This window comes from Mobula birostris, chromosome 5 (genome assembly GCF_030028105.1).
Source record: "Mobula birostris isolate sMobBir1 chromosome 5, sMobBir1.hap1, whole genome shotgun sequence".
NCBI classification, from domain to species: Eukaryota; Metazoa; Chordata; class Chondrichthyes; order Myliobatiformes; family Myliobatidae; genus Mobula; species Mobula birostris.
In genome coordinates, this window is record NC_092374.1 from 51160905 (window position 1) to 51176421 (window position 15517).

Consider the following 15517-nt stretch of genomic DNA (forward strand, 5'->3'; position numbering starts at 1 on the left):
TATACCATTTGGGAAATAATGCAGGTCCCCATTTCTAGTTTCCACCATATACTTGCTCCGAAAATTATTATTTTTTTATAAATTACCATTCATTTCAGGTAGAATCACCACAGTGATGAGACAATAACTAAACCAGAGAGGTCAAAATAATCCGTGAGACACAGTAGCACAAAATTGTCTCAATTGGTTGAAAGATGGAGAACAAGAGATGGGTTTAAAATGATTTACAAAAGTAATGCTGGATGTGATATGACCCTACTTCAGTACTGAGTAGTCATGACCTACAGTTCACTGCCTGATTGGATGGTGAAAACAGATTTAAATACTTCATCCCCAGGGGCTCTGGATCAATTCTCGGAGAGGAAAAATACCAGATTACATTAAAGGGCGTGTGTATGGAGCTGAACTAATTGCTCTTGAAGAAACACAGGACAGATGCAATGGGACAAATTATCTCTTATTATGTAGTAAAATTATGAGATTTTTCTGCAACTGAATGAAATAAAATAAGTATTTACCAATTAATGGAACTTGGGTTCTGAGTATTTCATTCACACGCAATATCCTTAAAAGGCAAAATCATTGATCAGGTTAGAATTCTGTGGATTCAATAACTTGTTTGTTCAATAGATGTGGAACTGATTGGAGACGATTGCACTGCTAATGGGCAGATGCACAAAAGTAGGTGGACTGCTGAGTCTGAGGTTCACCGCTGCACCGAATAGTTATTCAATATTTGCTCAGCCAACAACCTGTCTCATTTGATCTACCGCCACAACCATTAAAAATAGAATTAATAGTGACAATTACTTATAATTTTCATTCAAGACCACCCAAGAGAAGCCAATGGGGGCTTGAAAATCATTAGTCACAATTCATACTACAACAAAAGAAGCCTTTCACTGAGCTTGCACAGGGCTATAAACACTACAGGGTTCAGAGTGCATTTCATGTCAAATCAAATTTATTGTCATGTGTACAACTATGGTAAGGTACAGTCACGGTTTAAAAATTTGCTTGCAGCAGCAACGCAGGCCTGTAGGTTCAGACAACTTATAGGTTAAAAATTATACCAGAATTATGCAACAGTGCAAAAAATAATAATCAGGGACAAGTCTATGGTAGTATAAGAATGGTCTGTCACATGCTGTTGCTGAGGTAGGGTTAGCAATGTACAACAACCTGATCAATGTTGGAAAATAGTTGTTGGTTGACCAGGTGGTGTAGGACTTCAAGATTCTGTACCTCTTGCCTGATGGTAGCGGTGGGAAGAGGACATGACCTGGTTGGTAGTGATTATTGACAATAGATTCTACTTCTCATGGCAGAGCCTCATGCAAATACTGTCAATGATGAGAGCTGCAACTGTGACACACCAGGCTGTATCCACTTGTGTGTCAGAATTGCATGAAGCCACAAATAACAGTGGACACAGCTTGGTCCTTCGCGTAATAGGCCATGATTTTAAAATGTTATTGGACAGGAAAGTCTATTCTTGTTTTCATAGTTATAGAATCATACAACACAAAAGAATGCCCTTCAGCCCACCAAACCTATCGAATTATCAAGCACCCATTTCCTCTTATCCATGGTTCTTCCACTTGGGTAACTTACAGCAGCCAATAAGTCTAACTACTCCCACAACTCTGGGACATGGGAAGAAACTAGAGCACTAGGAATAAACCCAGACGGTCACAATGAAATTGTGCAAATGTGATATAGACATTGCCAAATATCAAGATTGAATGTGAATTACTGAAGCTGGGAGAAAGCAGCTCTACTGGTCTGCCGCAGAAGCCTTTTATTTATATACTTATTTATTTACAGGAACTCTCAGCGACAAAATTCCATTGTGCTAATATCCAAAGTATTCAGAATTAGTGGTGCAAGTCAGGAAGGCGACGGATTGTGGGGACGCTTTGGAAGGTTCAGAACAGAGCTGAGAGGATCAGGACTGAAATCAGCGGGAGAAAATATCTGAAAACATTGGATGATCAGAGTCACTCAGATGTATAGTCTTCTGGGGAAAAGAGCTATTTAACAAGATGCTTAGGTAACAGAAATAGCCAGGATTTCAAAGGGCACAGGAAGTTGGACTGGTGGAAAAATGGATTTTATTAGAAGATGGATTCCTCAGATTTCAGGGCAGAAGACCAAGTAACGGGCAGACTTTAACTGAAGCCAAAGCCACTGTTGAATCTCAGTTATGACCTGCTTTGATTGGAACAATCATTGACAATCATGGCATTTAAATGCATATGGATAATTTTTTCACATGAGCTATTGTGTGGCACAGCTGTATTTACCCAGAGACTTCCATCCATCACTGTTTAGATCTTTGAAAGTCCCAAACTGAAGATGCAAAACTGTACAATGTACACACAGAGCATCCATTCATTTTTGTTTCCCTTGGGCTTCAGATAAAATTTATTAGTCTGGCATGTAAATACATTCTGCCATGTGAAGAATCTTTTGCCCAACATTTCTCATGTTGAAGTTTAGACAGTAAGAGTCTGAACTGCATATGATGTATATAAATAAGTGTAACATCGAATGTGAGATAAACCTGATCAAGTGTGTAATGTTGCCTGGAAGTACAGTCTAGGAAGAGTCTGAAATGAAGCAGAAATATTTGGATTTCTCCATTACTGTACATTTTGCATACTACTTCATACAGTAGATCAGGAAGGGAAGAATGCTCTGGGAAACAACAAGTTTTCCTTCCTCAAAATGACTATCTATCGCTGCACATTAGTCATCCCTTATGTTAGTCAAAACTGGCTGGTCGGCAAGATCACTTGGATGGTAAAGGATATTTCTGAAATTACTGATATCATTGGTTAAACCCCAAATGAAATTCACCAGTGTATCTAATGAATCAATACCATCCAACAACTTAAAGGTGGACATGTATATTTGAATATTAGACATGATTGGTACAGATGCGTTAGTCTGATGTGTTGGAGGAAATACTATATATTGACAAATCACTACAGAAAATGGAGGGGTCAAAGGAGGTAGTTGTGCTGTAAAGCTAGGTGTGAACAGTATAAAAGCAGATGATTTTACTGAGAGGAACATCTACTTAAGATACAGGAACAGGGCCAAACAGATCTAAATTAATCCAACTGTTAATTGTGGGTTAATAACTACAAGAAATAGCTGAACTTTGACACAATTGTGAATCATTTTGACAGGAAGACTTAGTTTTTCATTCTGATGCAAATTAAAAAGTGGATTGTTTATGAGTTCTCTCTCACACACACATTAATATAGAAGCAATGAAATAATGGATTTTCTATTCCTCACAAAAGCAAAATGCTAAAAACTATTTCTCAATGTTCAAAATATTTTCCAATTACTGATAACAGATAGTCATTCTGCTTCTCCAGCACAGGCAGTCCTTCAAAAGAGTGAGTGCATTTGAACAAAGTGACGGCAAGGTTCACATCAAGGATGCACTAGACAGAAATAAAATGTATGTGAATTTCAGTGGGGTTTGACCTGATTTGCAACTTTACACAGGAAGTGTGCCTTGAAACCAGTACTGTAAATCTTACTTTCCACAAAATGAAAAAAAAAACAAAACACTTAATAAATTTCATGACAGTTAGTACAAACAGAAAATAAAAGATGGATGACTACTTATGGACCAGGCACTCAGCGGTTCACCATACATCACTAAAACATACGTTGTGGATAAAAGTAATAAAATCCAAGCCAGAGGAAGATCAATCTTCCTAAGTGCTATTGGAAGCGCACTATTATAAGGTATTCACAATATTGAATTCATGAGGGCTTTCAAATGAAGTTCTGTGAAACTGATACAACTTGCTTAATAAAAATAATTAACTGGAGCTGCAGCAGATATTTGCTGTGCTGTAAATATGTGTGATTTGTTAGACATGGTGCAAGATTTTCTACAAACTACAATCCAGTGGACCAGGTGGCTATCAAGATTTTTGCCAAGTGAATTGAAATTTACATTTCATTGGCCAATGTACATTAACAGCAATGGGACCATTCACAAAATAGCCAGTCTCTAGAAGATTGTAATGAATTATACCAATCAGATACTAAGACAAATATTGCCAAGATGTACTTCAAAATAGGAAGCTTAGCATACAAAGCTAATTTATGGAACTGCTACGAGGACTTTTGCTCCATCAGATTTAAAGACTGATATTGTGGAATGACTTGAGGGAGATTAAAGATAAATTTCCAGCATTTAATTAGGAAATACCAGCAATGATACTCGAATTATCACTCAACAGAAAAATACTGAGAGAAAGCAGGTTCCATGGACAATAGTGAAGTTTCTGGTTTAACTCTTAAATACTGTTCGGGTCAAATTTGACCTGCTTTGACATTTCACAGCAGTAAAAACACCCTAAATGCCATTCTTTTTTTTAGCCAAAATTTGACGATTTTTCTTAAAGTGAACCAAAATGCACAAAAATGAAAGTATTTAAAAATTGTATACTTTTGTACAGGTGCTACAAATTTTTGTACATTGAGGCTGTTTCGGGTCAAATTTGACCCATGTCTACTGAAATGGATTTTAGATCTCTGAAACATTAATTAAGGATTAATCACCCATTTATTAATGTGAGATAGGCTATTTATACATTCTAAATAGATCTGTGGCTCAAAATTTGGTATAGACACTCGTTATGAGGGGATTCTTTCGCGGGGTCAAAATTGACCCGGACCATACAGTGAAGGCATAGAATATGAACAGGTTGCCTGGGTTAAGATGGTGCTAGTGAAGCACAGCTGTAACTACTAATTACTTTATTAATCACACTTTCACAAAAATGAGGACTGCAATCAATAGCGTGTAGCCTCCTTTTTTGCATTGAGCTTTTGAAACATCTGTATGACATGGCATTTTTGCAGTGTGAACTGAAGTCTAGAATGTGCATGACAGTCGCGGTGTGGTGTGTATGGGCCAAAGTGAGACGGCGGGGGCCCAAGCCCGAACCACAAGCCAATGTGTAACCAATTTAAATGCTGGGCCAGGTTGGAAAGGTCGGGGATGGAACAAATCGAGGTGATGGGGTCTGCGCCTGAGAGCGTATTGAAGCACCAGGGCCTGGGTCCGAGAGCGAGGAATGACCTGCTGTTTGGCTGATTTAAATGCTGGGCCAGATTGTAAAGGTCAGGTTGGTGGGGCTGGTCTGGTGCTCAGCTCGCTGCTCGGCAAGGTTTACTCGTCTCTGTGCTGAACTGAGGCTGTGGCTGGCAACTAACGGGCTCCTGGATTGGCAGTGAGCGGCTCTGTGACTGAGAGCTCACTTCCATGAATTTCAGCTCTGAGTGTTACCTGCTCACTTTTACTGTCTGAACAATTTATTTTTTTTTTCCCTCTGCACATTGGGTGTATGGGATGGTCCTTCCTTTTTTAAAAAATGGGTTCTATTTGGTTTCTTTGTTTTATGACTACCTGTAAGGAGACAAATCTCGAAACTGCATATAGTATACATACTTTGATAATAAATGTACTTTGAACTTTGAAGTTACAATGAGCTTGTTACAATCAAAAAGCTGGACTGTAAAATTTGCAAATCCTAGCGAAACTGAAAGTCAGAAAAATAATCCTCTCTTCAGAGTAGAAGCCACAAGCAAAAGATTCACATCAGAAGGTGTAAGTGTTATTTTGATTACTGAGTTTAATAGCTATATGGGTGAAGTAGATAAGATTATTCAATGTTTTATGAACATTACGCGGCCTTCCTCTGGGACAAGGATATCACCATCGGTAAGCAGAGTTGGAAAGGGTTTAAATAATATAATCTGGTAATCTGCAAGGCTAAGCGATGCAAGCATTTTGTTATATTTCTTAAGAGGTTGCAAGCAAATTCCAATTGTTTTATCTACTAATGTTCAATTCATTGTTAGTCACCATCATTTCAGGCGAATGAAAAGGGAATATTTAAAATATAATTTTTGACATGTATTAGAAACATTTGATGTGTTCTTTTCTTCAAAGTTTTCATTTGTTCCACACTGAAGGAATTGTTTCTTGCTGGAACAAGGACAGTGTTATAGGTAACGACTCAAAGACAATCAGACAACTTCCATCTGGTCTCACTCACATAAAATTCTTCAATCTTTCGGTGGTCAAAACCAATTGTATTTTCAGATTTGATCATAACCAGGAATGAATGCAGAGGGAGATTGTTTACGTAAGGGGGTTTCGTCTTTTATATTACTGCGTAGGTTAATTAAAATGGCTTCTCTGTTATGTTATACGTGGGAATGCTTCTTTGTCATGTTAAACACTGAGAAAGTTCTCGTGCTAGCAGCTTGTTCTGGGTTAGAGTTATTTGGACGGGGTGGGGTACATCATACAGCATCCACACAAACTAATTACCCAGTTTGGCGGGGCCGAGGGCTGTTTCTCTGGACGACAGTGAGTTGAGCGACCCTGAGGCTGGCCAGGAGTGGCTACATTGTGGGGGCTCATCTGGGATTGAGATGGCCAAGAACCCTGAGTCAGAGCTGCGGAGGCTGTGGCGAGAGTTGAAGGAGTCCCCGAAGAAGCTGACGTATCAACTGCAGGAGGCTGAAGGTGTAGCCAGGGCTAACTGTTTCAGTTTTGAGAAGCCTAGCAGCAGCTACCGATTGAAGGAATGAGGAAGAATACGGATTCGAGGATGATGTGCTGGACATGTGGTACATGCTGCCTTTCGCTAACTTCCCCATGATTGAGGAAGAGACCTTTGGCCCTTCTCCCACTGAGTCAGGTGTAGTGGGGAGGGCTAGCTGTGGGCAGTCTGAGTTACGGCAGGACCAGGAAGGAAAAGAAGTGGGGCCCCGGATATGGGACAGGGGGCTCGGAGTTGTAATGGTGGCCTGAGTGAGAGAGGTGTTGGCAGGCAGGCCTGAGGTATCCCTAGTAGTGTCTGAGCCTTTAGGGTTTAGGTGAGGGAGTACAGAGGTCTCGGAGGATTAGGAAGCTCCCAGATAGGTTAGCCTATGTAGCGCCCATGGTACGGGCATAAGGTCCACTGTTTCACTGTTTGGGGAGCACTGTCACTGTGTGTATCTGTGTATGTGTGTGTTGTGTGTCTGCAGGACTGGTTAGCGAGTTATTTAGAAGTCATGAGGACATGATTTTGTTTGGCAGGGGGAGAGTGTAAGGGGGTTTCATCTTTTATGTTACTGCGTAGACTAATTAAAATGGCTTTGTTGTTATGTTATACTTGGGAATGCTGCTTCGTTATGTTAAACACTGAGAAAGTTCTTGTGCTAGCAGCTTGTTTTGGGTTAGAGTGTGATAAGAATATGTTATGAACCAATTGGGATAGTTGTTATGTTTTTGGTGTATCTGAAGACATCGTATGCGTGGGGTTTTGGGGCAGAAGGCGAGAGAGAGACAGAGGATGGACCGGGTGCTGTGATGTCCGCTAACAGGGTCGGACCCTGAGGAGGGCGTTCGGTGAGGAGATGGAGACGGACCTGTGTGGAGCGTCGGGTTGACCACTTTTGCTGGTCCCAGGCGGCCAGTCGAGGTGATCCAAGGGGTTGCAGGGTGAAGGAGAAGGGTCCTGAGCTCCAACTGTTTGTGCACGAAGAAATTGAACTTTGATAAGTGTAGCCCCTTTGATTTTCCTTTTATATTTTATTCTCTATTAATTATATAGTTCCAGTAATATCTATAAACTGTAAATCATTTAATCGTATCTGGTGTATTGTCTGTTATTTGGGCGGGATGGGTTACATCACACAGCATCCACACAAACTATTTACCCAGTTTGGTGGGGCTGAGGGCTGTTTCCCTAGATGACAGCGAGCCGAGCGACCCTGAGGCTGGCCGGGTGGGGGGCTACATTTAGTATTTGATTTTAAATGTTAAACAATTCATATCACAATGGTGGTTATAGTCCAGTGAATGAATTAAGTCTGGTCAAAACAGAATCATAAGCTGGATTGCACAGACTTATAGCTACAAAATCACTTGCAAATATTGCAACTTCTCTATATTGACTTGATTTTTTGTATTCTTTTAAATCACAATTAAAATTTGAAGCCCTGATTATGTAAAGCATTGCATTTATCCATCTCTGTAACATTACTGATGCCTATGACCCATTGAGTTCTTCCTGCAGATTGTTTCTTGCCTCAGGTTCCAGCATTTGCAGTCTCTTGTGCCCTCTCCGTAACCGTGCGCATCTGCTTTTTTAAAAGTCTGTTACTGAAAGGTCAAACATGATTTCCTGATTGCTGCCACAGTCTACTCTCCATAAACTTCAGCTCATCTGAAACTCCGCTCCACGAATTCTATCCCACGCTAAATCTAACTCATCCATCAACTCCACCCTAACTAGCACAACTTTGTCCACTCAATAGAATAAATCTAGAATTGTGGAGCAAAAGAAAAAAAAAGTACAAACTGCAGGAAGAAATCAGCAGGTGAAGCAGCACCAATGAGGCAAGGAATAGTTGTCATTTCAGGTCAAGACCCTGCGTCAAAAACGAGAGCATGGAGGGAAGAGGATTAGAACATAGAAGTCCTCCTTTTGATAATTTTATGAATTCTTCCACTCCATTTACAAACCTTTATCTTAAAGATCACTAGTAGGAAATTCATTGTGAAGGGAAATACCAAGTTTATCAATCAGGTTTCTAGCTCCTGACTCTTCTCCCCCCCCCCCCCCCCACAACAGGAACAAATGGGTTTTATACTCCATTACAAAATTTTGCTCCTTGTGCGTCCCTGGCTCCTTCAACAATCCTTTAGTCACCTCTCCAGTTCCCTCCTTGCAACCTCAGAATGCTTATGGCAGGGCTGCTGAACTCCCTTTCCTAAGGGTATTGAATTGAACTGAATTGAATTGGCTTTATTTCATACATCTTTCACGTACATGAGTAAAAATCTTTACTTTACGTCTCCATCTGAATGTGCAAATTATTGTAATTTGTAATAAGTAGCATGTACAGTAAGATATACAACAGAACGGTAAATATAAACTTCATTTGATTTGAGTTAATTAAGATGGTTCCCTTCTGATTCTTGTTTAAATGGATTTGAGTTGGCGGATTGATATTTTTCTTTTATGGAAGCTTGTACGGCGTATAGCTCCGGGGTTGTGCTCCCAATGGGTTTTTTTTGTTTGTTTTTCTGTTAGTAGGGTTTTTTTTGCTTTAGTTAGTAGGGGTTCTTTTTTCCTTCTTTCTTTTTTCCAAAAAAAGTTTTAACATTTTATTTTTTCTTATTATTGATATATTGTTTAGGTTTGTTAATCAGTTATTTGATAATTTAATTCTCATTGTACATATTGACATGTTGACTTGATTAATTTTTTTTGTTGCTCTTCAATAATAATTAATAAAAAAGATTTTAAAATGAAAAAAAAAGAAATACAACTGTGTCAGTGCCAATTAATCAGTCTGATGGCCTGGCCTGTCCCAGAGCCTGTTGGTTTGGCAGTAATGCTGCGGTCCTGTTTCCTGGATGGTAACAGCGGGAACAGTTTTTAGTTGGGGTGCCTTGAATTCCCAATGATCCTTTGGGCCTCTCTTACACAAATATCCTGAAGTGGGAAGTTCACATCTACAGCTGTCAGCACCACTATCTGCAGAGTCCTGTGGTTGAGGGAAGTGCAGTTCCCATACCAGGCAGTGAAACAGCCAGTCAGGATGCTCTCAATTGTGCCCCTACAGAAAGTCGTTAGGATTTAGGGACTCATGTTGAAATTCTTCAACTGTCTGAGGTGAAAGGGGCACTGTTGTGCTTTTTTCACCACACAGCCAGTATGTACAGATCAAGTGAAGTCCTCAGTGATATAAATATGAAGGAACTTGAAGCTGTTCACCCTCTCGAACCCAGATCCATTGATGTCAATAGGGGTGAGCCAGTCTCCGTTCCTCCTGTAGTCCACAACCAGCTCCTTGGTTTTTGCGACATTGAGGGAGAGGTTGTTTTCTGGACACCGCTGTCAGAGTGATGACTTCTTTGTAAGCTACCTTATTATTTGAGATAAGTCCAATCAATGTAATTTAATTAGCAGATTGAAGCTGTGGGTGGCAACAGTCATGGCTATACAGAGAGTAAAGGAGGGGGCTTAGGACACAGCCCTGAGAGGCACCTGCGTTGATGGTCAGAGGGGCAGAGGTGAAGGGGCCCCACTCTTACCACACTTCACACAGCGCAGGGTGAAGGCAGCAGTCTCTGAGCCTCTTGTCAAGCTTGAAAAAAAAACACAATTTTTCCATAATTAAGGTGTTGAATGCTGAAATGTAGTCCAAGAACAGCATTCTCACACAAGATGGCAAGGACGGTGTGGAGCTGTGGCTGTTGCGTCATCTGTCGATCGGTTGAGTCAGTCAGCAGATTGTAGGGGGTCCAACATGGGTGGTAGCATGCTGCAGATGTAGTCCTTGACCAGCCTCTCAAAGCATTTGCTTATTATTGAGGTGAGTGCAACAGGATGCCAGTCGTTCAGACATGTTACCTTGGTCTTTTGAGCTACGGGGACAATGGTGGATGTTTTGAAGCATGTTTTGTCTAGATCTTGCCTTTGTATTGTCGTTTCATTGCCTTGATGACTTTGCATAGATTGTAGCTGCATTTACTGAGTTCCGGTTGGTTACCGGCATCGAAAGCTCTGTCTCGTACAGTGAGTGCAGCACACACACAACTGTTGATCCGGGGTTTCTGGTTTAGATAGAACCAGACCAATTTTTGGGGGCCAACGTCCTTGATGCACTTCCGGATGAAGCTCATGCTCCCTTCCATGAACTCTGAGACGTCCTCATCACCAAAGACATTCCAGTGATGTCATTAAAGCAGTCCTGTAGCGTGTAGATTGATTGGTCAGACCAACAGTGGATGGTTTTACACTATGGCTGCCTCTTGTTTCAGCTTCTGCCTGCATACAGGCAAAAGCAGGATGGAGGAGTGGTCAGACTTCCTAAGTGGTGGATGGTGGAATGTTTTGTAAGCATTGCAGAAGGGAGAGTAGCAGTGGTCAAGTATGCTATCACCCCGTGTGCTCACCTGGATGTGAGGACAAAACTTCAGAGAGATTTTAGTCAGCGATACTCGATTAAAGTCTCCGGTGATGATGAAAGCAGCCTCTGGGTGTAGTCTCCAGGGTGCTGATGGTCTCATATAATTCCTTGACAGCCAGGTCAGTATCAGCCTGTGGTGGAATAAACAGCTGTGATAATAACAGCTGCAAACTCCCTAGGCAGCCAGAAAGTTCTACTCAGCAGTACAAGGTACTGTATTTGAGGGTATGCATATTCTGGTTGTCGCACCAGGCGCTATTGACCATGAAGCATGCCCCACCTCTTTTACTCTTCCCAGAGAGGTTTTTTGACCTGTCCACCCGGAACAGGGAGAACCCAAAGGGTTTGATGGCGTGATCCGGTATCTTCTCCATCAACCATGTCTCCACAAAGCACAAAACGTTATATTCCTTTGTTTCTCGCTGATAGGAGATTCTGGCTCTCAGTTCACACAGTAAGTGTGAACTTGCGTTTTACTGAAGCACCTTGAGACTACTTTCCATACTAAGATGCTACACAAATGTAACATCTTGACATGGTGCAAATGTACTTAAAGTTCAATGGTGAACTTGAATACTTAACTGCTGGTAGAAAGGTTAAAAGCACCGTTTTTCAAACAGCACAAAGACAAGTACCTAGTGTGCAATTTTATAAAATTATTCTTGAGACAGCTTCTTAATGGCAAATAATTTGAATGAACACTTGCTGCTTTCAACATTTTACACGTTTTTACCAGCGGCAAAAGATTCTGTTGAATCCTGGTGCTCAGAAATAATTGGGTTATATTAAGGGTTAAAATCCAATAAGTCAGAAAGAAAACAGAACCCACAAACTTTATTCATTTTTTGGAGAGGTTGAATAAGTACACATGGGAGGTGGATTGATCATTTCATACTACATTGAGGCTGACTCTCTTCACTTCTTAGCCACATTGTGTAGATTAGTTTTCTCTTATACTTAACCTCTGAGCTGCACCTGAACAGATCAGGATTGGTAAATGAAGTAAAGGCTCACACAGCACTACAAATTATGAAACTACTATAATATTTACAGTGCAAACTACTGCAATGAGTTGTCCTTTAGTATGACTTCAAATCTCCAATGTCCATCCCCAATAACTAGCATGCACATCTCCCCTCTGGTTGAACATGTCTACAAATGGTTACCTGCAACTTTAAATACTAATCAGAAATACAGTGCTCAACCACCATTTAACTCACTCTAGTAATCATGAAGAGGAAAACCTATCCATGTACACTGAGGATCAGTAAGGGCTCTGTATGCATGGGGAATGTGCAGGAAAATATGTGCTGCGATAACAACATAGGGGAAATTTCTACCAATTTGTGTACCCATTCTGCTTGCTGCTCTCTGACCATAGTAGAGGTGAATTCTTCTCCTTCAACAGAAAGCCTCTTAAAAGAAAAAATTAAAAGGATAAAAAAAATAGTAATTGCTCAGCCAGCTGCAGATGCTGTTGCTGCAAATTGGTGAGAAATAACGCTGGCATGGAAATTCCGGCCAAAGTTCAGTCTGTGTTGGTTTTGCAGTGTTAAAAGTAGACACACCTGTGCCATATTCAGTTTGGCTAGACGAACTGGACAGCTGCACGTATATCATCGCTGGGGTCTCAGCAATTTACAATCTATGCTAATGACTTTAGATGAAGGCAATTAATGAAAGGGAGCCAGATATGATATCTCTACAAACACAACTGAGAAGTTATGGAAACACAATTTTTCCATTAAGGGATATGAATAGATTAAGCAATCTGATATAAATTTAGCTGATGACAATAAGGTGGGGAAAATGGGAGATTTTTCACCTTGGTAAGAATAATTGGAAAGTTGAATGTTGTTGAAATGGAGTGAGACAGCAGAATACAATACGTAGTATGGTTGCGGGGGGGGGGGTCATGTTCTCCAATTCTTGAAACACAGTAGATTAAAACACATGTTCAGAAAGCAATTGGAAAAGGAAGCAGAAGTTGGATTCCTATTGCAAATGAGATGAAGTTTAAAAAAGTCTCACTGCAACTATACAGGACATTGTTGAGATCACAGTTGGAATATTGCATGCAGTTTTAGTCTCCTTATTTAAAGTAGAGTACAGTTTAAATTGGAAACGGTTTGGAGAAGCTCTTTCAATGCAGTATGAAATGTAGATTGAAAGAGCTCACTCTTGCAAGGAAGCACTGGGATGAAGCCAATGGTATTTAAAAGAGCAAAAAGCAATCTTATTGAAATGTATGATTTATAAGGAGCTTGATTAGAAAGATAAAGTGATGCTTCCTCTGGTCGAAACACCAAGAACTTGGAGACAGTTTTAGAAACTATAGATGGAATTTCTTCCAGCAAGTTATGAATCCTTGGAATTCTCCACAATCAAGACTTGTGGAAGAAGAATCATGGGATATATTCAAGGTTGAGATAGATTTTGGATTCAAGATTCTTTGTTAATATATGTAAAGGAGAAAAAAATGATTGTTACTCCGGATGTGAGGTAGCATTAAAAGAAAATAAGCAGAAAGAACAATCAGAAAACATAACTATAAATACAAAAACAATCCTATAAAACACAATGTACAAGTAACTGTTATATACATAGACTGACTGTATGCACATAAAGTGATGATAGATGTTGTGTACATAGTGGTGGTGAGGTGGGTTAATGTGTGGAGATTTTGATCAGCTTGATGGTTTGATGGGGTGTAACTGTTTCCAGAACTGGTGTGAATGCTGCATAGCATCTTCCCTGATGGGAGTGGGACAAACAATCCAGAAGCAGGGTGGATGGGATCCTTCATGATATCGTATCCTTTTTCTGGCAACTTTCTGTATAAATATACTTGATGGCAGGTATATGGTACTGGTGATGCATTCAGTAGAGGAACCAAGGTTCATGAGGAATAGGCATGAATGTGGAACCAAGATCATGATCAGATTAATTGAAGTGACGCAGCCATATGGGACCACATGGCCTTCTATTCCAACAGCTTATGGTCTGTTGTTCTGATCAGTATGACTGCCCCACCCAACAGCCATTGAACCTTTCTTCCTCAATCACAACCACAGAGCAGGATCTGTGACACAAAAGAGAAAATTAGAATGGCGCACATAATTGGGGCCAATTGCCCACAGTCTCACTCTCACGTAATCTTTTTATTACTTTCTTCCAAAAGACAAGCCTAAATTAAAAAGAAATCCTTATTTTATTGTTATGCAATAACAACCAATTGCTTTGCAAATCAAACTGTGATTACAAGTCACAGTGCATCAAATTCACTCAATTTTTTTAGTTCTTATTAAGAAAAATGCTGTATTGGAAACAACTATTTAATTGTCACAATTCTCACTAATATTTCCAATACCCAAGTAATGATGAGTAAAGACGATAATTAAATTGATGAAGCAGGGACAGATGTTTAAAGTTTCTTTCTTTCAAAGGAGTTGAAAATGCATCCTTGTTAGAGTCATTGAAAAGCAAAGCAGGCGAATGTCCATGCCAGTCAAAATATTCCCATTTGCTAATGTTTGATCAAAATGTCCATCTGAGCTATTCCCATTTGCCTATTTTTCCATCCACGTAATTGCTGAAGTGCCTTTTAGGTGGTTATTATGGTCAAGTGCACACATGTCTATAACCTCACATGAGCAATCAAATAATCTACTGCAGCACAAATTCTTGGAATACCATCCACTGAATACTGGTACAGAGATTCATACTGGCTGCAGTCTGAGATTTAGGTGAAATACTCATTGGTTTGGGTGGCTTCTGGGATCATATACTGCAGCATGGTTTGGACACAAATATTGACCTTGAAGTTTCCGATCTTTGAGCAAAACATGACACAAGCTGGATTTCCTCATACCTCAAAACAATTTAGACAGGTTGGCAATGGCTCAAACATCATAATGGGCATGCCAATCAATTTTATATAAAGTGGTCTCACCAAAATCCTCGCCTGGTCCCTCCAGAGGTGGGAGATGCTGCACTCTGGAATGCTGACATACTGTGGTTACCCTTACTTCCTCCTTTGGCAGAAGATCATTTTTGTTGAATGACTTACAGACATTTTTTCCAACTGAACTGCCTTCTGTGTTACACAGGACTGAGATCTGAATAAAAGGTGAAATTAACAAACCTTCATCTGGCGCATTGAGAGAGATTAATACTTCCCTCACAACAATGCCCTCGCCAGCATCCTGCTCCCATTGCAGCTTCACTCTGCAGCTGGAGAATGTGTGTATGCATGACTTCCCAACTCATTCACATTGCTTCACCAAGGCATCCATAACCACATTGGAAACAGTGGCATTCATGTTCTGCTTTACTGCAACAATCCCATTTCCTGTATTAAAGCAGAAGATGCAAGAATGGGATAAACAGCTGATAATCAGCCAGATGTCTTGGTACATATTGGTACCAATGAAATAAGAAGGAAAAGCAAAGAGATCCTGAAAAGAGAATTTAGAGAGCTAGGTAGAAAGCTGAGAAG